This window comes from Ranitomeya imitator, chromosome 1, assembly GCF_032444005.1.
Source record: "Ranitomeya imitator isolate aRanImi1 chromosome 1, aRanImi1.pri, whole genome shotgun sequence".
Lineage (NCBI taxonomy): Eukaryota > Metazoa > Chordata > Amphibia > Anura > Dendrobatidae > Ranitomeya > Ranitomeya imitator.
This window is the reverse complement of record NC_091282.1, coordinates 32,690,699-32,717,061: the sequence shown is the minus strand read 5'-3', so window position 1 is coordinate 32,717,061 and position 26,363 is coordinate 32,690,699.

Genomic DNA, 26,363 nt, shown 5'->3' with positions numbered 1-26,363 from the left:
ATCAGTCTGGAGTCACAGAGCATTGTCTGCACTGGATACATTGTATCAGTCTGGGGTCACAGAGCATTGTCTGCACTGGATACATTGTATCAGTCTGGAGTCACAGAGCATTGTCTGCACTGGATACATTGTATCAGTCTGGAGTCACAGAGCATTGTCTGCACTGAATACATTGTATCAGTCTGGAGTCACAGAGCATTGTCTGCACTGGATACATTGTATCAGTCTGGAGTCACAGAGCATTGTCTGCACTGGATAGATTGTATCAGTCTGGAGTCACAGAGCATTGTCTGCACTGGATACATTGTATCAGTCTGGAGTCACAGAGCATTGTCTGCACTGGATACATTGTATCAGTCTGGAGTCACAGAGCATTGTCCGCACTGGATACATTGTATCAGTCTGGAGTCACAGAGCATTGTCCGCACTGGATACATTGTATCAGTCTGGGGTCACAGAGCATTGTCTGCACTGGATACATTGTATCAGTCTGGAGTCACAGAGCATTGTCTGCACTGGATACATTGTATCAGTCTGGAGTCACAGAGCATTGTCCGCACTGGATACATTGTATCAGTCTGGAGTCACAGAGCATTGTCTGTAATGGATACATTGTATCAGTCTGGAGTCACAGAGCATTGTCTGTAATGGATACATTGTATCAGTCTGGAGTCACAGAGCATTGTCTGTACTGGATACATTGTATCGGTCTGGAGTCACAGAGCATTGTCTGCACTGGATACATTGTATCGGTCTGGAGTCACAGAGCATTGTCTGCACTGAATACATTGTATCAGTCTGGAGTCACAGAGCATTGTCTGCACTGGATACATTGTATCAGTCTGGAGTCACAGAGCATTGTCCACACTGGATACATTGTATCAGTCTGGAGTCACAGAGCATTGTCTGTACTGGATACATTGTATCAGTCTGGGGTCACAGAGCATTGCCTGCACTGGATACATTGTATCAGTCTGGAGTCACAGAGCATTGTCCGCACTGGATACATTGTATCAGTCTGGAGTCACAGAGCATTGTCTGTACTGGATACATTGTATCAGTCTGGAGTCACAGAGCATTGTCTGCACTGGATACATTGTATCAGTCTGGAGTCACAGAGCATTGTCTGCACTGAATACATTGTATCAGTCTGGAGTCACAGAGCATTATCCGCACTGGATACATTGTATCAGTCTGGAGTCACAGAGCATTGTCTGCACTGGATACATTGTATCAGTCTGGAGTCACAGAGCATTGTCCGCACTGGATACATTGTATCAGTCTCTAGTCACAGAGCATTGTCTGCACTGGATACATTGTATCAGTCTGGAGTCACAGAGCATTGTCTGCACTGAATACATTGTATCAGTCTGGAGTCACAGAGGATTGTCTGCACTGGATACATTGTATCAGTCTGGAGTCACAGAGCATTGTCTGTACTGGATACATTGTATCAGTCTTGAGTCACAGAACATTGTCCGCACTGGATACATTGTATCAGTCTGGAGTCACAGAGCATTGTCTGCACTGGATACATTGTATCAGTCTGGAGTCACAGAGCATTGTCCACACTGGATACATTGTATCAGTCTGGAGTCACAGAGCATTGTCCGCACTGGATACATTGTATCAGTCTGGGGTCACAGAGCATTGTCCGCACTGGATACATTTATCAGTCTGGGGTCACAGAGCATTGTCTGCACTGAATACATTGTATCAGTCTGGAGTCACAGAGCATTGTCTGCACTGGATACATTGTATCAGTCTGGAGTCACAGAGCATTGTCCGCAGTGGATACATTGTATCAGTCTGGGGTCACAGAGCATTGTCTGCACTGGATACATTGTATCAGTCTGGAGTCACAGAGCATTGTCTGCACTGGATACATTGTATCAGTCTGGAGTCACAGAGCATTGTCTGCACTGAATACATTGTATCAGTCTGGAGTCACAGAGCATTGTCTGCACTGGATACATTGTATCAGTCTGGAGTCACAGAACATTGTCTGCACTGGATACATTGTATCAGTCTGTGGTCACAGAGCATTGTCTGCACTGGATACATTGTATCAGTCTGGAGTCACAGAGCATTGTCTGCACTGGATACATTGTATCAGTCTGGAGTCACAGAGCATTGTCTGCACTGGATACATTGTATCAGTCTGGGGTCACAGAGCATTGTCTGCACTGGATACATTGTATCAGTCTGGAGTCACAGAGCATTGTCTGCACTGGATACATTGTATCAGTCTGGAGTCACAGAGCATTGTCTGCACTGGATACATTGTATCAGTCTGGAGTCACAGAGCATTGTCTGCACTGAATACATTGTATCAGTCTGGAGTCACAGAGCATTGTCTGCACTGGATACATTGTATCAGTCTGGAGTCACAGAGCATTGTCCGCAGTGGATACATTGTATCAGTCTGGAGTCACAGAGCATTGTCCGCACTGGATACATTGTATCAGTCTGGAGTCACAGAGCATTGTCTGCACTGGATACATTGTATCAGTCTGGAGTCACAGAGCATTGTCCGCAGTGGATACATTGTATCAGTCTGGAGTCACAGAGCATTGTCCGCACTGGATACATTGTATCAGTCTGGAGTCACAGAGCATTGTCTGCACTGGATACATTGTATCAGTCTGGAGTCACAGAGCATTGTCCGCACTGGATACATTGTATCAGTCTGGAGTCACAGAGCATTGTCTGCACTGGATACATTGTATCAGTCTCTAGTCACAGAGCATTGTCTGCACTGAATACATTGTATCAGTCGAGTCACAGAGCATTGTCTGCACTGGATACATTGTATCAGTCTGGAGTCACAGAGCATTGTCCGCACTGGATACATTGTATCAGTCTGGGGTCACAGAGCATTGTCCGCACTGGATACATTGTATCAGTCTGGAGTCACAGAGCATTGTCCGCACTGGATACATTGTATCAGTCTGGAGTCACAGAGCATTGTCTGCACTGGATACATTGTATCAGTCTCTAGTCACAGAGCATTGTCTGCACTGAATACATTGTATCAGTCGAGTCACAGAGCATTGTCTGCACTGGATACATTGTATCAGTCTGGAGTCACAGAGCATTGTCCGCACTGGATACATTGTATCAGTCTGGAGTCACAGAGCATTGTCTGCACTGGATACATTGTATCAGTCTGGAGTCACAGAGCATTGTCCGCACTGGATACATTGTATCAGTCTGGGGTCACAGAGCATTGTCCGCACTGGATACATTGTATCAGTCTGGAGTCACAGAGCATTGTCTGCACTGAATACATTGTATCAGTCTGGAGTCACAGAGCATTGTCTGCACTGGATACATTGTATCAGTCTGGAGTCACAGAGCATTGTCCGCAGTGGATACATTGTATCAGTCTGGGGTCACAGAGCATTGTCTGCACTGGATACATTGTATCAGTCTGGAGTCACAGAGCATTGTCTGCACTGGATACATTGTATCAGTCTGGAGTCACAGAGCATTGTCTGCACTGAATACATTGTATCAGTCTGGAGTCACAGAGCATTGTCTGCACTGGATACAACAGAGCATTGTCTGCACTGAATACATTGTATCAGTCTGGAGTCACAGAGCATTGTCTGCACTGGATACATTGTATCAGTCTGGAGTCACAGAACATTGTCTGCACTGGATACATTGTATCAGTCTGTGGTCACAGAACATTGTCTGCACTGGATACATTGTATCAGTCTGGAGTCACAGAGCATTGTCTGCACTGGATACATTGTATCAGTCTGGAGTCACAGAGCATTGTCTGCACTGGATACATTGTATCAGTCTGGGGTCACAGAGCATTGTCTGCACTGGATACATTGTATCAGTCTGGAGTCACAGAGCATTGTCTGCACTGGATACATTGTATCAGTCTGGAGTCACAGAGCATTGTCTGCACTGAATACATTGTATCAGTCTGGAGTCACAGAGCGTTGTCTGCACTGGATAGATTGTATCAGTCTGGAGTCACAGAGCATTGTCTGCACTGGATAGATTGTATCAGTCTGGAGTCACAGAGCATTGTCTGCACTGGATACATTGTATCAGTCTGGAGTCACAGAGCATTGTCTGCACTGGATACATTGTATCAGTCTGGAGTCACAGAGCATTGTCCGCACTGGATACATTGTATCAGTCTGGAGTCACAGAGCATTGTCCGCACTGGATACATTGTATCAGTCTGGGGTCACAGAGCATTGTCTGCACTGGATACATTGTATCAGTCTGGATTCACAGAGCATTGTCTGCACTGGATACATTGTATCAGTCTGGAGTCACAGAGCATTGTCCGCACTGGATACATTGTATCAGTCTGGAGTCACAGAGCATTGTCTGTAATGGATACATAGTATCAGTCTGGAGTCACAGAGCATTGTCTGTAATGGATACATTGTATCGGTCTGGAGTCACAGAGCATTGTCTGCACTGGATACATTGTATCGGTCTGGAGTCGCAGAGCATTGTCTGCACTGAATACATTGTATCAGTCTGGAGTCACAGAGCATTGTCTGCACTGGATACATTGTATCAGTCTGGAGTCACAGAGCATTGTCCACACTGGATAAATTGTATCAGTCTGGAGTCACAGAGCATTGTCTGTACTGGATACATTGTATCAGTCTGGGGTCACAGAGCATTGCCTGCACTGGATACATTGTATCAGTCTGGAGTCACAGAGCATTGTCCGCACTGGATACATTGTATCAGTCTGGAGTCACAGAGCATTGTCTGTACTGGATACATTGTATCAGTCTGGAGTCACAGAGCATTGTCTGCACTGGATACATTGTATCAGTCTGGAGTCACAGAGCATTGTCTGCACTGAATACATTGTATCAGTCTGGAGTCACAGAGCATTGTCCGCACTGGATACATTGTATCAGTCTGGAGTCACAGAGCATTGTCTGCACTGGATACATTGTATCAGTCTGGAGTCACAGAGCATTGTCCGCACTGGATACATTGTATCAGTCTCTAGTCACAGAGCATTGTCTACACTGGATACATTGTATCAGTCTGGAGTCACAGAGCATTGTCTGCACTGAATACATTGTATCAGTCTGGAGTCACAGAGCATTGTCTGCACTGGATACATTGTATCAGTCTGGAGTCACAGAGCATTGTCTGTACTGGATACATTGTATCAGTCTTGAGTCACAGAACATTGTCCGCACTGGATACATTGTATCAGTCTGGAGTCACAGAGCATTGTCTGCACTGGATACATTGTATCAGTCTGGAGTCACAGAGCATTGTCCGCACTGGATACATTGTATCAGTCTGGAGTCACAGAGCATTGGCCACACTGGATACATTGTATCAGTCTGGAGTCACAGAGCATTGTCTGCACTGGATACATTGTATCAGTCTGGAGTCACAGAGCATTGTCCGCACTGGATACATTGTATCAGTCTGGAGTCACAGAGCATTGTCCGCACTGGATACATTGTATCAGTCTGGAGTCACAGAGCATTGTCCGCACTGGATACATTGTATCAGTCTGGAGTCACAGAGCATTGTCCGCAGTGGATACATTGTATCAGTCTGGGGGTCACAGAGCGTTGTCTGCACTGGATACATTGTATCAGTCTGGAGTCACAGAGCATTGTCCGCACTGGATACATTGTATCAGTCTGGAGTCACAGAGCATTGTCCGCACTGGATACATTGTATCAGTCTGGAGTCACAGAGCATTGTCTGCACTGGATACATTTTATCAGTCTGGAGTCACAGAGCATTGTCTGCACTGAATACATTGTATCAGTCTGGAGTCTCAGAGCATTGTCTGCACTGGATACATTGTATCAGTCTGGGGTCACAGAGCATTGTCTGCACTGGATACATTGTATCAGTCTGGAGTCACAGAGCATTGTCTGCACTGGATACATTGTATCAGTCTGGAGTCACAGAGCATTGTCTGCACTGGATATATTGTATCAGGCTGGAGTCACAGAGCATTGTCCGCACTGAATACATTGTATCAGTTTGGAGTCACAGAGCATTGTCTGCACTGAATACATTGTATCAGTTTGGAGTCACAGAGCATTGTCTGCACTGGATACATTGTATCAGTCTGGAGTCACAGAGCATTGTCTGCACTGGATACATTGTATCAGTCTGGAGTCACAGAGCATTGTCTGCACTGGATACATTGTATCAGTCTGGAGTCACAGAGCATTGTCCGCAGTGGATACATTGTATCAGTCTGGGGTCACAGAGCATTGTCCGCACTGGATACATTGTATCAGTCTGGAGTCACAGAGCATCGTCTGCACTGGATACATTGTATCAGTCTGGAGTCACAGAGCATTGTCTGCACTGAATACATTGTATCAGTCTGGAGTCACAGAGCATTGTCTGCACTGGATACATTGTATCAGTCTGGAGTCACAGAGCATTGTCTGCACTGGATACATTGTATCAGTCTGGAGTCACAGAGCATTGTCCGCACTGGATACATTGTATCAGTCTGGAGTCACAGAGCATTGTCCGCACTGGATACATTGTATCAGTCTGGGGTCACAGAGCATTGTCTGCACTGGATACATTGTATCAGTCTGGAGTCACAGAGCATTGTCTGCACTGGATACATTGTATCAGTCTGGAGTCACAGAGCATTGTCCGCACTGGATACATTGTATCAGTCTGGAGTCACAGAGCATTGTCTGTAATGGATACATTGTATCAGTCTGGGGTCACAGAGCATTGCCTGCACTGGATACATTGTATCAGTCTGGAGTCACAGAGCATTGTCTGCACTGGATAGATTGTATCAGTCTGGAGTCACAGAGCATTGTCTGCACTGGATACATTGTATCAGTCTGGAGTCACAGAGCATTGTCTGCACTGGATACATTGTATCAGTCTGGAGTCACAGAGCATTGTCCGCACTGGATACATTGTATCAGTCTGGAGTCACAGAGCATTGTCCGCACTGGATACATTGTATCAGTCTGGGGTCACAGAGCATTGTCTGCACTGGATACATTGTATCAGTCTGGAGTCACAGAGCATTGTCTGCACTGGATACATTGTATCAGTCTGGAGTCACAGAGCATTGTCCGCACTGGATACATTGTATCAGTCTGGAGTCACAGAGCATTGTCTGTAATGGATACATTGTATCAGTCTGGAGTCACAGAGCATTGTCTGTAATGGATACATTGTATCAGTCTGGAGTCACAGAGCATTGTCTGTACTGGATACATTGTATCGGTCTGGAGTCACAGAGCATTGTCTGCACTGGATACATTGTATCGGTCTGGAGTCACAGAGCATTGTCTGCACTGAATACATTGTATCAGTCTGGAGTCACAGAGCATTGTCTGCACTGGATACATTGTATCAGTCTGGAGTCACAGAGCATTGTCCACACTGGATACATTGTATCAGTCTGGAGTCACAGAGCATTGTCTGTACTGGATACATTGTATCAGTCTGGGGTCACAGAGCATTGCCTGCACTGGATACATTGTATCAGTCTGGAGTCACAGAGCATTGTCCGCACTGGATACATTGTATCAGTCTGGAGTCACAGAGCATTGTCTGTACTGGATACATTGTATCAGTCTGGAGTCACAGAGCATTGTCTGCACTGGATACATTGTATCAGTCTGGAGTCACAGAGCATTGTCTGCACTGAATACATTGTATCAGTCTGGAGTCACAGAGCATTGTCCGCACTGGATACATTGTATCAGTCTGGAGTCACAGAGCATTGTCTGCACTGGATACATTGTATCAGTCTGGAGTCACAGAGCATTGTCCGCACTGGATACATTGTATCAGTCTCTAGTCACAGAGCATTGTCTGCACTGGATACATTGTATCAGTCTGGAGTCACAGAGCATTGTCCGCACTGGATACATTTATCAGTCTGGGGTCACAGAGCATTGTCTGCACTGAATACATTGTATCAGTCTGGAGTCACAGAGCATTGTCTGCACTGGATACATTGTATCAGTCTCGAGTCACAGAGCATTGTCCGCAGTGGATACATTGTATCAGTCTGGGGTCACAGAGCATTGTCTGCACTGGATACATTGTATCAGTCTGGAGTCACAGAGCATTGTCTGCACTGGATACATTGTATCAGTCTGGAGTCACAGAGCATTGTCTGCACTGAATACATTGTATCAGTCTGGAGTCACAGAGCATTGTCTGCACTGGATACATTGTATCAGTCTGGAGTCACAGAACATTGTCTGCACTGGATACATTGTATCAGTCTGTGGTCACAGAGCATTGTCTGCACTGGATACATTGTATCAGTCTGGAGTCACAGAGCATTGTCTGCACTGGATACATTGTATCAGTCTGGAGTCACAGAGCATTGTCTGCACTGGATACATTGTATCAGTCTGGGGTCACAGAGCATTGTCTGCACTGGATACATTGTATCAGTCTGGAGTCACAGAGCATTGTCTGCACTGGATACATTGTATCAGTCTGGAGTCACAGAGCATTGTCTGCACTGAATACATTGTATCAGTTTGGAGTCACAGAGCATTGTCCGCAGTGGATACATTGTATCAGTCTGGAGTCACAGAGCATTGTCTGCACTGAATACATTGTATCAGTCTGGGGTCACAGAGCATTGTCTGCACTGGATACATTGTATCAGTCTGGAGTCACAGAGCATTGTCTGCACTGGATACATTGTATCAGTCTGGAGTCACAGAGCATTGTCTGCACTGAATACATTGTATCAGTCTGGAGTCACAGAGCATTGTCCGCAGTGGATACATTGTATCAGTCTGGAGTCGCAGAGCATTGTCCGCACTGGATACATTGTATCAGTCTGGAGTCACAGAGCATTGTCTGCACTGGATACATTGTATCAGTCTGGCGTCACAGAGCATTGTCCGCACTGGATACATTGTATCAGTCTGGAGTCACAGAGCATTGTCTGCACTGGATACATTGTATCAGTCTGGAGTCACAGAGCATTGTCCGCACTGGATACATTGTATCAGTCTGGAGTCACAGAGCATTGTCTGCACTGGATACATTGTATCAGTCTGGAGTCACAGAGCATTGTCTGCACTGGATACATTGTATCAGTCTGGGGTCACAGAGCATTGTCTGCACTGGATACATTGTATCAGTCTGGAGTCACAGAGCCTTGTCTGCACTGGATACATTGTATCAGTCTGGAGTCACAGAGCATTGTCCGCACTGGATACATTGTATCAGTCTGGAGTCACAGAGCATTGTCTGCACTGGATACATTGTATCAGTCTCTAGTCACAGAGCATTGTCTGCACTGAATACATTGTATCAGTCGAGTCACAGAGCATTGTCTGCACTGGATACATTGTATCAGTCTGGAGTCACAGAGCATTGTCCGCACTGGATACATTGTATCAGTCTGGAGTCACAGAGCATTGTCTGCACTGGATACATCGTATCAGTCTGGAGTCACAGAGCATTGTCCGCACTGGATACATTGTATCAGTCTGGGGTCACAGAGCATTGTCCGCACTGGATACATTGTATCAGTCTGGAGTCACAGAGCATTGTCTGCACTGAATACATTGTATCAGTCTGGAGTCACAGAGCATTGTCCGCACTGGATACATTGTATCAGTCTGGAGTCACAGAGCATTGTCTGCACTGGATACATTGTATCAGTCTGGAGTCACAGAGCATTGTCCGCACTGGATACATTGTATCAGTCTCTAGTCACAGAGCATTGTCTGCACTGGATACATTGTTTCAGTCTGGAGTCACAGAGCATTGTCTGCACTGAATACATTGTATCAGTCTGGAGTCACAGAGCATTGTCCGCACTGGATACATTGTATCAGTCTGGGGTCACAGAGCATTGTCCGCACTGGATACATTGTATCAGTCTGGAGTCACAGAGCATTGTCTGCACTGAATACATTGTATCAGTCTGGAGTCACAGAGCATTGTCCGCACTGGATACATTGTATCAGTCTGGAGTCACAGAGCATTGTCTGCACTGGATACATTGTATCAGTCTGGAGTCACAGAGCATTGTCCGCACTGGATACATTGTATCAGTCTCTAGTCACAGAGCATTGTCTGCACTGGATACATTATATCAGTCTGGAGTCACAGAGCATTGTCTGCACTGGATACATTGTATCAGTCTGGAGTCACAGAGCATTGTCCGCACTGGATACATTGTATCAGTCTGGGGTCACAGAGCATTGTCCGCACTGGATACATTGTATCAGTCTGGAGTCACAGAGCATTGTCTGCACTGAATACATTGTATCAGTCTCTAGTCACAGAGCATTGTCCGCACTGGATACATTGTATCAGTCTCTAGTCACAGAGCATTGTCCGCACTGGATACATTATATCAGTCTGGAGTCACAGAGCATTGTCTGCACTGGATACATTGTATCAGTCTGGAGTCACAGAGCATTGTCCGCACTGGATACATTGTATCAGTCTGGGGTCACAGAGCATTGTCCGCACTGGATACATTGTATCAGTCTGGAGTCACAGAGCATTGTCTGCACTGAATACATTGTATCAGTCTGGAGTCACAGAGCATTGTCCGCACTGGATACATTGTATCAGTCTGGAGTCACAGAGCATTGTCTGCACTGGATACATTGTATCAGTCTGGAGTCACAGAGCATTGTCCGCACTGGATACATTGTATCAGTCTCTAGTCACAGAGCATTGTCTGCACTGGATACATTGTTTCAGTCTGGAGTCACAGAGCATTGTCTGCACTGAATACATTGTATCAGTCTGGAGTCACAGAGCATTGTCTGCACTGGATACATTGTATCAGTCTGGAGTCACAGAGCATTGTCTGTACTGGATACATTGTATCAGTCTTGAGTAACAGAACATTGTCCGCACTGGATACATTGTATCAGTCTGGAGTCACAGAGCATTGTCTGCACTGGATACATTGTATCAGTCTGGAGTCACAGAGCATTGTCCGCACTGGATACATTGTATCATTCTGGAGTCACAGAGCATTGGCCACACTGGATACATTGTATCAGTCTGGAGTCACAGAGCATTGTCTGCACTGGATACATTGTATCAGTCTGGAGTCACAGAGCATTGTCCGCACTGGATACATTGTATCAGTCTGGAGTCACAGAGCATTGTCCGCACTGGATACATTGTATCAGTCTGGAGTCACAGAGCATTGTCCGCACTGGATACATTGTATCAGTCTGGAGTCACAGAGCATTGTCCGCAGTGGATACATTGTATCAGTCTGGGGGTCACAGAGCATTGTCTGCACTGGATACATTGTATCAGTCTGGAGTCACAGAGCATTGGCCGCACTGGATACATTGTATCAGTCTGGAGTCACAGAGCATTGTCCGCACTGGATACATTGTATCAGTCTGGAGTCACAGAGCATTGTCTGCACTGGATACATTGTATCAGTCTGGAGTCACAGAGCATTGTCTGCACTAAATACATTGTATCAGTCTGGAGTCACAGAGCATTGTCTGCATTGGATACATTGTATCAGTCTGGAGTCACAGAGCATTGTCTGTACTGGATACATTGTATCAGTCTGGAGTCACAGAACATTGTCCGCACTGGATACATTGTATCAGTCTGGAGTCACAGAGCATTGTCTGCACTGGATACATTGTATCAGTCTGGAGTCACAGAGCATTGTCCGCACTGGATACATTGTATCAGTCTGGAGTCACAGAGCATTGGCCACACTGGATACATTGTATCAGTCTGGAGTCACAGAGCATTGTCTGCACTGGATACATTGTATCAGTCTGGAGTCACAGAGCATTGTCCGCACTGGATACATTGTATCAGTCTGGAGTCACAGAGCATTGTCTGCACTGGATACATTGTATCAGTCTGGAGTCACAGAGCATTGTCCGCACTGGATACATTGTATCAGTCTGGAGTCACAGAGCATTGGCCACACTGGATACATTTTTTCAGTCTGGAGTCACAGAGCATTGTCCGCACTGGATACATTGTATCAGTCTGGAGTCACAGAGCATTGTCCGCACTGGATACATTGTATCAGTCTGGAGTCACAGAGCATTGTCTGCACTGAATACATTGTATCAGTCTGGAGTCACAGAGCATTGTCTGCACTGAATACATTTTATCAGTCTGGAGTCACAGAGCATTGTCTGCACTGAATACATTGTATCAGTCTGGAGTCACAGAGCATTGTCCGCACTGGATACATTGTATCAGTCTGGAGTCACAGAGCATTGTCTGCACTGGATACATTGTATCAGTCTGGAGTCACAGAGCATTGTCCGCACTGGATACATTGTATCAGTCTGGAGTCACAGAGCATTGTCCGCACTGGATACATTGTATCAGTCTGGAGTCACAGAGCATTGTCCGCACTGGATACATTGTATCAGTCTGGAGTCACAGAGCATTGTCTGCACTGGATACATTTTTTCAGTCTGGAGTCACAGAGCATTGTCCGCACTGGATACATTGTATCAGTCTGGAGTCACAGAGCATTGTCCGCACTGGATACATTGTATCAGTCTGGAGTCACAGAGCATTGTCTGCACTGAATACATTGTATCAGTCTGGAGTCACAGAGCATTGTCTGTACCAGATACATTGTATCAGTCTGGAGTCACAGAGCATTGTCTGCACTGAATACATTGTATCAGTCTGGAGTCACAGAGCATTGTCTGTACCAGATACATTGTATCAGTCTGGAGTCACAGAGCATTGGCCACACTGGATACATTGTATCAGTCTGGAGTCACAGAGCATTGTCTGCACTGGATACATTGTATCAGTCTGGAGTCACAGAGCATTGTCCGCACTGGATACATTGTATCAGTCTGGAGTCACAGAGCATTGTCTGCACTGGATACATTGTATCAGTCTCTAGTCACAGAGCATTGTCTGCACTGGATACATTGTATCAGTCTGGAGTCACAGAGCATTGTCTGCACTGAATACATTGTATCAGTCTGGAGTCACAGAGCATTGTCCGCACTGGATACATTGTATCAGTCTGGAGTCACAGAGCATTGTCTGCACTGGATACATTGTATCAGTCTGGAGTCACAGAGCATTGTCTGTACTGGATACATTGTATCAGTCTGGAGTCACAGAGCATTGTCTGCACTGGATACATTGTATCAGTCTGGAGTCACGGAGCATTGTCTGCACTGAATACATTGTATCAGTCTGGAGTCACAGAGCATTGTCTGCACTGGATACATTATATCAGTCTGGACTCACAGAGCATTGTCCGCACTGGATACATTGTATCAGTCTGGAGTCACAGAGCATTGTCTGCACTGGATACATTGTATCAGTCTGGAGTCACAGAGCATTGTCCGCACTGGATACATTGTATCAGTCTAGAGTCACAGAGCATTGTCTGCACTGGATACATTATATCAGTCTGGAGTCACAGAGCATTGTCCGCAGTGGAAACATTGTTTCAGTCTGGAGTCACAGAGCATTGTCTGCACTGAATACATTGTATCAGTCTGGAGTCACAGAGCATTGTCTGCACTGGATACATTGTATCAGTCTGGAGTCACAGAGCATTGTCTGTACTGGATACATTGTATCAGTCTTGAGTAACAGAACATTGTCCGCACTGGATACATTGTATCAGTCTGGAGTCACAGAGCATTGTCTGCACTGGATACATTGTATCAGTCTGGAGTCACAGAGCATTGTCCGCACTGGATACATTGTATCATTCTGGAGTCACAGAGCATTGGCCACACTGGATACATTGTATCAGTCTGGAGTCACAGAGCATTGTCTGCACTGGATACATTGTATCAGTCTGGAGTCACAGAGCATTGTCCGCACTGGATACATTGTATCAGTCTGGAGTCACAGAGCATTGTCCGCACTGGATACATTGTATCAGTCTGGAGTCACAGAGCATTGTCCGCACTGGATACATTGTATCAGTCTGGAGTCACAGAGCATTGTCCGCAGTGGATACATTGTATCAGTCTGGGGGTCACAGAGCATTGTCTGCACTGGATACATTGTATCAGTCTGGAGTCACAGAGCATTGGCCGCACTGGATACATTGTATCAGTCTGGAGTCACAGAGCATTGTCCGCACTGGATACATTGTATCAGTCTGGAGTCACAGAGCATTGTCTGCACTGGATACATTGTATCAGTCTGGAGTCACAGAGCATTGTCTGCACTAAATACATTGTATCAGTCTGGAGTCACAGAGCATTGTCTGCACTGGATACATTGTATCAGTCTGGAGTCACAGAGCATTGTCTGTACTGGATACATTGTATCAGTCTGGAGTCACAGAACATTGTCCGCACTGGATACATTGTATCAGTCTGGAGTCACAGAGCATTGTCTGCACTGGATACATTGTATCAGTCTGGAGTCACAGAGCATTGTCTGCACTGGATACATTGTATCAGTCTGGAGTCACAGAGCATTGGCCACACTGGATACATTGTATCAGTCTGGAGTCACAGAGCATTGTCTGCACTGGATACATTGTATCAGTCTGGAGTCACAGAGCATTGTCCGCACTGGATACATTGTATCAGTCTGGAGTCACAGAGCATTGTCTGCACTGGATACATTGTATCAGTCTGGAGTCACAGAGCATTGTCCGCACTGGATACATTGTATCAGTCTGGAGTCACAGAGCATTGGCCACACTGGATACATTGTATCAGTCTGGAGTCACAGAGCATTGTCTGCACTGGATACATTTTTTCAGTCTGGAGTCACAGAGCATTGTCCGCACTGGATACATTGTATCAGTCTGGAGTCACAGAGCATTGTCCGCACTGGATACATTGTATCAGTCTGGAGTCACAGAGCATTGTCTGCACTGAATACATTGTATCAGTCTGGAGTCACAGAGCATTGTCTGTACCAGATACATTGTATCAGTCTGGAGTCACAGAGCATTGTCCGCACTGGATACATTGTATCAGTCTGGAGTCACAGAGCATTGGCCACACTGGATACATTGTATCAGTCTGGAGTCACAGAGCATTGTCTGCACTGGATACATTGTATCAGTCTGGAGTCACAGAGCATTGTCCGCACTGGATACATTGTATCAGTCTGGAGTCACAGAGCATTGTCTGCACTGGATACATTGTATCAGTCTCTAGTCACAGAGCATTGTCTGCACTGGATACATTGTATCAGTCTGGAGTCACAGAGCATTGTCTGCACTGAATACATTGTATCAGTCTGGAGTCACAGAGCATTGTCCGCACTGGATACATTGTATCAGTCTGGAGTCACAGAGCATTGTCTGCACTGGATACATTGTATCAGTCTGGAGTCACAGAGCATTGTCTGTACTGGATACATTGTATCAGTCTGGAGTCACAGAGCATTGTCTGCACTGGATACATTGTATCAGTCTGGAGTCACGGAGCATTGTCTGCACTGAATACATTGTATCAGTCTGGAGTCACAGAGCATTGTCTGCACTGGATACATTATATCAGTCTGGACTCACAGAGCATTGTCCGCACTGGATACATTGTATCAGTCTGGAGTCACAGAGCATTGTCTGCACTGGATACATTGTATCAGTCTGGAGTCACAGAGCATTGTCCGCACTGGATACATTGTATCAGTCTAGAGTCACAGAGCATTGTCTGCACTGGATACATTATATCAGTCTGGAGTCACAGAGCATTGTCCGCAGTGGAAACATTGTATCAGTCTGGGGTCACAGAGCATTGTCTGCACTGGATACATTGTATCAGTCTGGAGTCACAGAGCATTGTCTGCACTGAATACATTGTATCAGTCTGGAGTCACAGAGCATTGTCTGCACTGGATACATTGTATCAGTCTGGAGTCACAGAGCATTGTCTGCACTGGATACATCGTATCAGTCTGGAGTCACAGAGCATTGTCCGCACTGGATACATTGTATCAGTCTGGGGTCACAGAGCATTGTCTGCACTGGATACATTGTATCAGTCTGGAGTCACAGAGCATTGTCCGCACTGGATACATTGTATCAGTCTGGAGTCACAGAGCATTGTCCGCACTGCATACATTGTATCAGTCTGGGGTCACAGAGCATTGTCTGCACTGAATACATTGTATCAGTCTGGAGTCACAGAGCATTGTCTGCACTGGATACATTGTATCAGTCTGGAGTCACAGAGCATTGTCTGCACTGAATACATTGTATCAGTCTGGAGTCACAGAGCATTGTCTGCACTGGATACATTGTATCAGTCTGGAGTCACAGAGCATTGTCCGCACTGGATACATTGTATCAGTCTGGGGTCACAGAGCTTTGTCTGCACTGGATACATTGTATCAGTCTGGAGTCACAGAGCATTGTCTGCACTGGATACATTGTATCAGTCTGGAGTCACAGAGCATTGTCCGCACTGGATACATTGTATCAGTCTGGAGTCACAGAGCATTGTCTGTACTGGATACATTGTATCAGTCTGGGGTCACAGAGCATTGTCTGCACTGGATACATTGTATCAGTCTGGAGTCACAGAGCATTGTCCGCACTGGATACATTGTATCAGTCTGGAGTCACAGAGCATTGTCCGCAGTGGATACAGTGTATCAGTCTGGGGGTCACAGAGCATTGTCTGTACTGGATACATTGTATCAGTCTGGAGTCACAGAGCATTGTCTGCACTGAATACATTGTATCAGTCTGGAGTCACAGAGCATTGTCTGCACTGAATACATTGTATCAGTCTGGAGTCACAGAGCATTGTCTGCACTGAATACATTGTATCAGTCTGGAGTCACAGAGCATTGTCTGCACTGGATACATTGCATCAGTCTGGAGTCACAGAGCATTGTCCGCACTGGATACATTGTATCAGTCTGGAGTCACAGAGCATTGTCCGCATTGGATACATTGTATCAGTCTGGAGTCACAGAGCATTGTCTGCACTGGATACATTGTATCAGTCTGGAGTCACAGAGCATTGTCCGCACTGGATACATTGTATCAGTCTGGAGTCACAGAGCATTGGCCACACTGGATGCATTGTATCAGTCTGGAGTCACAGAGCATTGTCTGCACTGGATACATTGTATCAGTCTGGAGTCACAGAGCATTGTCCGCACTGGATACATTGTATCAGTCTGGAGTCACAGAGCATTGACCACACTGGATACATTGTATCAGTCTGGAGTCACAGAGCATTGTCTGCACTGGATACATTGTATCAGTCTGGAGTCACAGAGCATTGTCCGCACTGGATACATTGTATCAGTCTGGAGTCACAGAGCATTGTCCGCACTGGATACATTGTATCAGTCTGGAGTCACAGAGCATTGTCCGCACTGGATACATTGTATCAGTCTGGAGTCACAGAGCATTGTCCGCAGTGGATACATTGTATCAGTCTGGGGGTCACAGAGCATTGTCTGCACTGGATACATTGTATCAGTCTGGAGTCACAGAGCATTGTCCGCACTGGATACATTGTATCAGTCTGGAGTCACAGAGCATTGTCCGCACTGGATACATTGTATCAGTCTGGAGTCACAGAGCATTGTCTGCACTCGATACATTTTATCAGTCTGGAGTCACAGAGCATTGTCTGCACTGAATACATTGTATCAGTCTGGAGTCACAGAGCATTGTCTGCACTGGATACATTGTATCAGTCTGGGGTCACAGAGCATTGTCTGCACTGGATACATTGTATTAGTCTGGAGTCACAGAGCATTGTCTGCACTGGATACATTGTATCAGTCTGGAGTCACAGAGCATTGTCTGCACTGGATATATTGTATCAGTCTGGAGTCACAGAGCATTGTCCGCACTGAATACATTGTATCAGTTTGGAGTCACAGAGCATTGTCTGCACTGAATACATTGTATCAGTTTGGAGTCACAGAGCATTGTCTGCACTGGATACATTGTATCAGTCTGGAGTCACAGAGCATTGTCTGCACTGGATACATTGTATCAGTCTGGAGTCACAGAGCATTGTCTGCACTGGATACATTGTATCAGTCTGGAGTCACAGAGCATTGTCCGCAGTGGATACATTGTATCAGTCTGGGGTCACAGAGCATTGTCCGCACTGGATACATTGTATCAGTCTGGAGTCACAGAGCATTGTCTGCACTGGATACATTGTATCAGTCTGGAGTCACAGAGCATTGTCTGCACTGAATACATTGTATCAGTCTGGAGTCACAGAGCATTGTCTGCACTGGATACATTGTATCAGTCTGGAGTCACAGAGCATTGTCTGCACTGGATACATTGTATCAGTCTGGAGTCACAGAGCATTGTCCGCACTGGATACATTGTATCAGTCTGGAGTCACAGAGCATTGTCCGCACTGGATACATTGTATCAGTCTGGGGTCACAGAGCATTGTCTGCACTGGATACATTGTATCAGTCTGGAGTCACAGAGCATTGTCTGCACTGGATACATTGTATCAGTCTGGAGTCACAGAGCATTGTCCGCACTGGATACATTGTATCAGTCTGGAGTCACAGAGCATTGTCTGTAATGGATACATTGTATCAGTCTGGGGTCACAGAGCATTGCCTGCACTGGATACATTGTATCAGTCTGGAGTCACAGAGCATTGTCTGCACTGGATAGATTGTATCAGTCTGGAGTCACAGAGCATTGTCTGCACTGGATACATTGTATCAGTCTGGAGTCACAGAGCATTGTCTGCACTGGATACATTGTATCAGTCTGGAGTCACAGAGCATTGTCCGCACTGGATACATTGTATCAGTCTGGAGTCACAGAGCATTGTCCGCACTGGATACATTGTATCAGTCTGGGGTCACAGAGCATTGTCCGCACTGGATACATTGTATCAGTCTGGAGTCACAGAGCATTGTCTGCACTGGATACATTGTATCAGTCTGGAGTCACAGAAAATTGTCCGCACTGGATACATTGTATCAGTCTGGAGTCACAGAGCATTGTCTGTAATGGATACATTGTATCAGTCTGGAGTCACAGAGCATTGTCTGTAATGGATACATTGTATCAGTCTGGAGTCACAGAGCATTGTCTGTACTGGATACATTGTATCGGTCTGGAGTCACAGAGCATTGTCTGCACTGGATACATTGTATCGGTCTGGAGTCACAGAGCATTGTCTGCACTGAATACATTGTATCAGTCTGGAGTCACAGAGCATTGTCTGCACTGGATACATTGTATCAGTCTGGAGTCACAGAGCATTGTCCACACTGGATACATTGTATCAGTCTGGAGTCACAGAGCATTGTCTGTACTGGATACATTGTATCAGTCTGGGGTCACAGAGCATTGCCTGCACTGGATACATTGTATCAGTCTGGAGTCACAGAGCATTGTCCGCACTGGATACATTGTATCAGTCTGGAGTCACAGAGCATTGTCTGTACTGGATACATTGTATCAGTCTGGAGTCACAGAGCATTGTCTGCACTGGATACATTGTATCAGTCTGGAGTCACAGAGCATTGTCTGCACTGAATACATTGTATCAGTCTGGAGTCACAGAGCATTGTCCGCACTGGATACATTGTATCAGTCTGGAGTCACAGAGCATTGTCTGCACTGGATACATTGTATCAGTCTGGAGTCACAGAGCATTGTCCGCACTGGATACATTGTATCAGTCTCTAGTCACAGAGCATTGTCTGCACTGGATACATTGTATCAGTCTGGAGTCACAGAGCATTGTCTGCACTGAATACATTGTATCAGTCTGGAGTCACAGAGCATTGTCTGCACTGGATACATTGTATCAGTCTGGAGTCACAGAGCATTGTCTGTACTGGATACATTGTATCAGTCTTGAGTCACAGAACATTGTCCGCACTGGATACATTGTATCAGTCTGGAGTCACAGAGCATTGTCTGCACTGGATACATTGTATCAGTCTGGAGTCACAGAGCATTGTCCACACTGGATACATTGTATCAGTCTGGAGTCACAGAGCATTGTCCGCACTGGATACATTGTATCAGTCTGGGGTCACAGAGCATTGTCCGCACTGGATACATTTATCAGTCTGGGGTCACAGAGCATTGTCTGCACTGAATACATTGTATCAGTCTGGAGTCACAGAGCATTGTCTGCACTGGATACATTGTATCAGTCTGGAGTCACAGAGCATTGTCCGCAGTGGATACATTGTATCAGTCTGGGGTCACAGAGCATTGTCTGCACTGGATACATTGTATCAGTCTGGAGTCACAGAGCATTGTCTGCACTGGATACATTGTATCAGTCTGGAGTCACAGAGCATTGTCTGCACTGAATACATTGTATCAGTCTGGAGTCACAGCGCATTGTCTGCACTGGATACATTGTATCAGTCTGGAGTCACAGAACATTGTCTGCACTGGATACATTGTATCAGTCTGTGGTCACAGAGCATTGTCTGCACTGGATACATTGTATCAGTCTGGAGTCACAGAGCATTGTCTGCACTGGATACATTGTATCAGTCTGGAGTCACAGAGCATTGTCTGCACTGGATACATTGTATCAGTCTGGAGTCACAGAGCATTGTCTGCACTGGATACATTGTATCAGTCTGGGGTCACAGAGCATTGTCTGCACTGGATACATTGTATCAGTCTGGAGTCACAGAGCATTGTCTGCACTGGATACATTGTATCAGTCTGGAGTCACAGAGCATTGTCTGCACTGAATACATTGTATCAGTTTGGAGTCACAGAGCATTGTCCGCAGTGGATACATTGTATCAGTCTGGAGTCACAGAGCATTGTCTGCACTGAATACATTGTATCAGTCTGGGGTCACAGAGCATTGTCTGCACTGGATACATTGTATCAGTCTGGAGTCACAGAGCATTGTCTGCACTGGATACATTGTATCAGTCTGGAGTCACAGAGCATTGTCTGCACTGAATACATTGTATCAGTCTGGAGTCACAGAGCATTGTCCGCAGTGGATACATTGTATCAGTCTGGAGTCACAGAGCATTGTCCGCACTGGATACATTGTATCAGTCTGGAGTCACAGAGCATTGTCTGCACTGGATACATTGTATCAGTCTGGAGTCACAGAGCATTGTCCGCAGTGGATACATTGTATCAGTCTGGAGTCACAGAGCATTGTCCGCACTGGATACATTGTATCAGTCTGGAGTCACAGAGCATTGTCTGCACTGGATACATTGTATCAGTCTGGAGTCACAGAGCATTGTCCGCACTGGATACATTGTATCAGTCTGGAGTCACAGAGCATTGTCTGCACTGGATACATTGTATCAGTCTCTAGTCACAGAGCATTGTCTGCACTGAGTAAATTGTATCAGTCGAGTCACAGAGCATTGTCTGCACTGGATACATTGTATCAGTCTGGAGTCACAGAGCATTGTCCGCACTGGATACATTGTATCAGTCTGGAGTCACAGAGCATTGTCTGCACTGGATACATTGTATCAGTCTGGAGTCACAGAGCATTGTCTGCACTGAATACATTGTATCAGTCTGGAGTCACAGAGCATTGTCCGCACTGGATACATTGTATCAGTCTGGAGTCACAGAGCATTGTCTGCACTGGATACATTGTATCAGTCTGGAGTCACAGAGCATTGTCTGTACTGGATACATTGTATCAGTCTGGAGTCACAGAGCATTGTCTGCACTGGATACATTGTATCAGTCTGGAGTCACGGAGCATTGTCTGCACTGAATACATTGTATCAGTCTGGAGTCACAGAGCATTGTCTGCACTGGATACATTATATCAGTCTGGACTCACAGAGCATTGTCCGCACTGGATACATTGTATCAGTCTGGAGTCACAGAGCATTGTCTGCACTGGATACATTGTATCAGTCTGGAGTCACAGAGCATTGTCCGCACTGGATACATTGTATCAGTCTAGAGTCACAGAGCATTGTCTGCACTGGATACATTATATCAGTCTGGAGTCACAGAGCATTGTCCGCAGTGGAAACATTGTATCAGTCTGGGGTCACAGAGCATTGTCTGCACTGGATACATTGTATCAGTCTGGAGTCACAGAGCATTGTCTGCACTGAATACATTGTATCAGTCTGGAGTCACAGAGCATTGTCTGCACTGGATACATTGTATCAGTCTGGAGTCACAGAGCATTGTCTGCACTGGATACATCGTATCAGTCTGGAGTCACAGAGCATTGTCCGCACTGGATACATTGTATCAGTCTGGGGTCACAGAGCATTGTCTGCACTGGATACATTGTATCAGTCAGGAGTCACAGAGCATTGTCCGCACTGGATACATTGTATCAGTCTGGAGTCACAGAGCATTGTCCGCACTGCATACATTGTATCAGTCTGGGGTCACAGAGCATTGTCTGCACTGAATACATTGTATCAGTCTGGAGTCACAGAGCATTGTCTGCACTGGATACATTGTATCAGTCTGGAGTCACAGAGCATTGTCTGCACTGAATACATTGTATCAGTCTGGAGTCACAGAGCATTGTCTGCACTGGATACATTGTATCAGTCTGGAGTCACAGAGCATTGTCCGCACTGGATACATTGTATCAGTCTGGGGTCACAGAGCTTTGTCTGCACTGGATACATTGTATCAGTCTGGAGTCACAGAGCATTGTCTGCACTGGATACATTGTATCAGTCTGGAGTCACAAAGCATTGTCCGCACTGGATACATTGTATCAGTCTGGAGTCACAGAGCATTGTCTGTACTGGATACATTGTATCAGTCTGGGGTCACAGAGCATTGCCTGCACTGGATACATTGTATCAGTCTGGAGTCACAGAGCATTGTCCGCACTGGATACATTGTATCAGTCTGGAGTCACAGAGCATTGTCCGCAGTGGATACAGTGTATCAGTCTGGGGGTCACAGAGCATTGTCTGTACTGGATACATTGTATCAGTGTGGAGTCACAGAGCATTGTCTGCACTGAATACATTGTATCAGTCTGGAGTCACAGAGCATTGTCTGCACTGAATACATTGTATCAGTCTGGAGTCACAGAGCATTGTCTGCACTGGATACATTGCATCAGTCTGGAGTCACAGAGCATTGTCCGCACTGGATACATTGTATCAGTCTGGAGTCACAGAGCATTGTCCGCACTGGATACATTGTATCAGTCTGGAGTCACAGAGCATTGTCTGCACTGGATACATTGTATCAGTCTGGAGTCACAGAGCATTGTCCGCACTGGATACATTGTATCAGTCTGGAGTCACAGAGCATTGGCCACACTGGATACATTGTATCAGTCTGGAGTCACAGAGCATTGTCTGCACTGGATACATTGTATCAGTCTGGAGTCACAGAGCATTGTCCGCACTGGATACATTGTATCAGTCTGGAGTCACAGAGCATTGGCCACACTGGATACATTGTATCAGTCTGGAGTCACAGAGCATTGTCTGCACTGGATACATTGTATCAGTCTGGAGTCACAGAGCATTGTCCGCACTGGATACATTGTATCAGTCTGGAGTCACAGAGCATTGTCCGCACTGGATACATTGTATCAGTCTGGAGTCACAGAGCATTGTCCGCACTGGATACATTGTATCAGTCTGGAGTCACAGAGCATTGTCCGCAGTGGATACATTGTATCAGTCTGGGGGTCACAGAGCATTGTCTGCACTGGATACATTGTATCAGTCTGGAGTCACAGAGCATTGTCCGCACTGGATACATTGTATCAGTCTGGGGTCACAGAGCATTGTCTGCACTGGATACATCGTATCAGTCTGGAGTCACAGAGCATTGTCCGCACTGGATACATTGTATCAGTCTGGGGTCACAGAGCATTGTCTGCACTGGATACATTGTATCAGTCAGGAGTCACAGAGCATTGTCCGCACTGGATACATTGTATCAGTCTGGAGTCACAGAGCATTGTCCGCACTGCATACATTGTATCAGTCTGGGGTCACAGAGCATTGTCTGCACTGAATACATTGTATCAGTCTGGAGTCACAGAGCATTGTCTGCACTGGATACATTGTATCAGTCTGGAGTCACAGAGCATTGTCTGCACTGAATACATTGTATCAGTCTGGAGTCACAGAGCATTGTCTGCACTGGATACATTGTATCAGTCTGGAGTCACAGAGCATTGTCCGCACTGGATACATTGTATCAGTCTGGGGTCACAGAGCTTTGTCTGCACTGGATACATTGTATCAGTCTGGAGTCACAGAGCATTGTCTGCACTGGATACATTGTATCAGTCTGGAGTCACAAAGCATTGTCCGCACTGGATACATTGTATCAGTCTGGAGTCACAGAGCATTGTCTGTACTGGATACATTGTATCAGTCTGGGGTCACAGAGCATTGCCTGCACTGGATACATTGTATCAGTCTGGAGTCACAGAGCATTGTCCGCACTGGATACATTGTATCAGTCTGGAGTCACAGAGCATTGTCCGCAGTGGATACAGTGTATCAGTCTGGGGGTCACAGAGCATTGTCTGTACTGGATACATTGTATCAGTGTGGAGTCACAGAGCATTGTCTGCACTGAATACATTGTATCAGTCTGGAGTCACAGAGCATTGTCTGCACTGAATACATTGTATCAGTCTGGAGTCACAGAGCATTGTCTGCACTGGATACATTGCATCAGTCTGGAGTCACAGAGCATTGTCCGCACTGGATACATTGTATCAGTCTGGAGTCACAGAGCATTGTCCGCACTGGATACATTGTATCAGTCTGGAGTCACAGAGCATTGTCTGCACTGGATACATTGTATCAGTCTGGAGTCACAGAGCATTGTCCGCACTGGATACATTGTATCAGTCTGGAGTCACAGAGCATTGGCCACACTGGATACATTGTATCAGTCTGGAGTCACAGAGCATTGTCTGCACTGGATACATTGTATCAGTCTGGAGTCACAGAGCATTGTCCGCACTGGATACATTGTATCAGTCTGGAGTCACAGAGCATTGGCCACACTGGATACATTGTATCAGTCTGGAGTCACAGAGCATTGTCTGCACTGGATACATTGTATCAGTCTGGAGTCACAGAGCATTGTCCGCACTGGATACATTGTATCAGTCTGGAGTCACAGAGCATTGTCCGCACTGGATACATTGTATCAGTCTGGAGTCACAGAGCATTGTCCGCACTGGATACATTGTATCAGTCTGGAGTCACAGAGCATTGTCCGCAGTGGATACATTGTATCAGTCTGGGGGTCACAGAGCATTGTCTGCACTGGATACATTGTATCAGTCTGGAGTCACAGAGCATTGTCCGCACTGGATACATTGTATCAGTCTGGAGTCACAGAGCATTGTCCGCACTGGATACATTGTATCAGTCTGGAGTCACAGAGCATTGTCTGCACTGGATACATTTTATCAGTCTGGAGTCACAGAGCATTGTCTGCACTGAATACATTGTATCAGTCTGGAGTCACAGAGCATTGTCTGCACTGGATACATTGTATCAGTCTGGGGTCACAGAGCATTGTCTGCACTGGATACATTGTATCAGTCTGGAGTCACAGAGCATTGTCTGCACTGGATACATTGTATCAGTCTGGAGTCACAGAGCATTGTCTGCACTGGATATATTGTATCAGTCTGGAGTCACAGAGCATTGTCCGCACTGAATACATTGTATCAGTTTGGAGTCACAGAGCATTGTCTGCACTGAATACATTGTATCAGTTTGGAGTCACAGAGCATTGTCTGCACTGGATACATTGTATCAGTCTGGAGTCACAGAGCATTGTCTGCACTGGATACATTGTATCAGTCTGGAGTCACAGAGCATTGTCTGCACTGGATACATTGTATCAGTCTGGAGTCACAGAGCATTGTCCGCAGTGGATACATTGTATCAGTCTGGGGTCACAGAGCATTGTCCGCACTGGATACATTGTATCAGTCTGGAGTCACAGAGCATTGTCTGCACTGGATACATTGTATCAGTCTGGAGTCACAGAGCATTGTCTGCACTGAATACATTGTATCAGTCTGGAGTCACAGAGCATTGTCTGCACTGGATACATTGTATCAGTCTGGAGTCACAGAGCATTGTCTGCACTGGATACATTGTATCAGTCTGGAGTCACAGAGCATTGTCCGCACTGGATACATTGTATCAGTCTGGAGTCACAGAGCATTGTCCGCACTGGATACATTGTATCAGTCTGGGGTCACAGAGCATTGTCTGCACTGGATACATTGTATCAGTCTGGAGTCACAGAGCATTGTCTGCACTGGATACATTGTATCAGTCTGGAGTCACAGAGCATTGTCCGCACTGGATACATTGTATCAGTCTGGAGTCACAGAGCATTGTCTGTAATGGATACATTGTATCAGTCTGGGGTCACAGAGCATTGCCTGCACTGGATACATTGTATCAGTCTGGAGTCACAGAGCATTGTC